Source organism: Pyrgilauda ruficollis, unplaced genomic scaffold, assembly GCF_017590135.1.
Source record: "Pyrgilauda ruficollis isolate IOZ18807 unplaced genomic scaffold, ASM1759013v1 scaffold222, whole genome shotgun sequence".
Classification (NCBI taxonomy): Eukaryota; Metazoa; Chordata; class Aves; order Passeriformes; family Passeridae; genus Pyrgilauda; species Pyrgilauda ruficollis.
Window position 1 is genome coordinate 563635 of NW_024521651.1, and position 1226 is coordinate 564860.

The 1226-nt window shown below is 77.9% G+C and overlaps 1 protein-coding gene across 1 annotated transcript in view; it reads right to left on the reverse strand.

Moving 5' to 3' along the window:
- The window catches only part of VANGL2 (VANGL planar cell polarity protein 2), a 13409-nt gene extending 12477 nt beyond the window's left edge, over window positions 1-932 (reverse strand). Inside the window, exon 1 of the mRNA XM_041468635.1 lies at window positions 867-932. The gene's annotated coding sequence lies outside the window, so the exon portion shown is untranslated. The remainder of the gene's footprint in view (window positions 1-866) is intronic.
- Window positions 933-1226: the final 294 nt, after the last annotated feature.

Consider the following 1226-nt stretch of genomic DNA (forward strand, 5'->3'; position numbering starts at 1 on the left):
GAGCAGGACAGGGGGGACACCGGGGGACACGGGGAACAGCGGGGGACAGCAAAGGACCGAGGGAGATACTGGGGGACAGCGGGGGATACTGGGGGGCAGCAGGGACAGTGAGGGACAACGGGGGACACGGAGGACTGCAGGAACAGCAGGGACAGGGGCACATCCCGGCCCAGGGACCCCCGGGCACCGGGCAGGGCATGGGGACAGCGGGGGACACGGGGGAGAGAGGGGGACACGGGGGACACCCCGCCCCAGGGACCCCCGGGACTGGGAAGGGGATGGGGACAACGGCGACAGCGGGGGGGACAACCCAGGGACACCCCTCAGGTGGCGGCGAGACGGGGGACACCCCGCAGGTGATGGGGGGACACACGGGGACACCGGGGGACACCGGGGGACACGCCGAGGGTGATGGGGACGCCCCGCAGGTGATGGGGGGACACAGGGGACACCGCGCAGGTGGCGGGGACAGCGGGGACGCCCCGCAGGTGGCCCCGGGACGGGCACAAAGCGCTCCGAGGCCGCCGTACCACCGCCGGGGGGGGCGTTCAGGGGGTCCCGGGGGTCGCATCGCGCCCCGAGGAGGCTCCAGCGGAGCCCCGCAGCCCCGGCGCCGTCCCCGAGGGTGTCCCCGCGGGTGTCCCCGGCGGTCCCGGGGGTCGCATCGCCCCCTCCCCGGCCGGGCTCGGGGCTCTCCCGCCGCCGCCAGCCCAGGAAAAGCCGCGGCTGCCGGGGCCCTTCCCGCGGGGAGCGCGCCCGGCGCGGCCCCGGCGCGGCCCCGCTCCCCCCGCAGCCCCGGGGCCGCTGCGGCATCCCGGGATCGCCGCCGGGAGCGGCCCCAAGCCCCCCCGGAGCCCCGCACTCACCATCGCCGCCGCACCTTTGTGCGCGTCCCCCCCGCACCCAAAGCCCGGCGGCGGCGGCGGCGGCGGAGGAGGCGCGCGCACGTGACCGGCCCCGGCCCCTCGGTGCCGCCGCGAACGGCCGCGCTCACACACTCAGACACACGCGGTACCCGCGCCTCCATACCCCCACCCAGCCACCCGTCCATCTATCCAGCCAGCCAGCCAGCCCCGCTCCCCCGCACGCACCGCCGGCCGCCGCCAGCGCGAAGCTGTCGGCACCACTCCGCGGGCGCCGCTGCGGGGCCATTGTTTGGGGCGGGGGGTCCCCCGAACACCCCGGGACCCCCCGAACACCCCGGGACCCCCCGAACACCCGGGGAC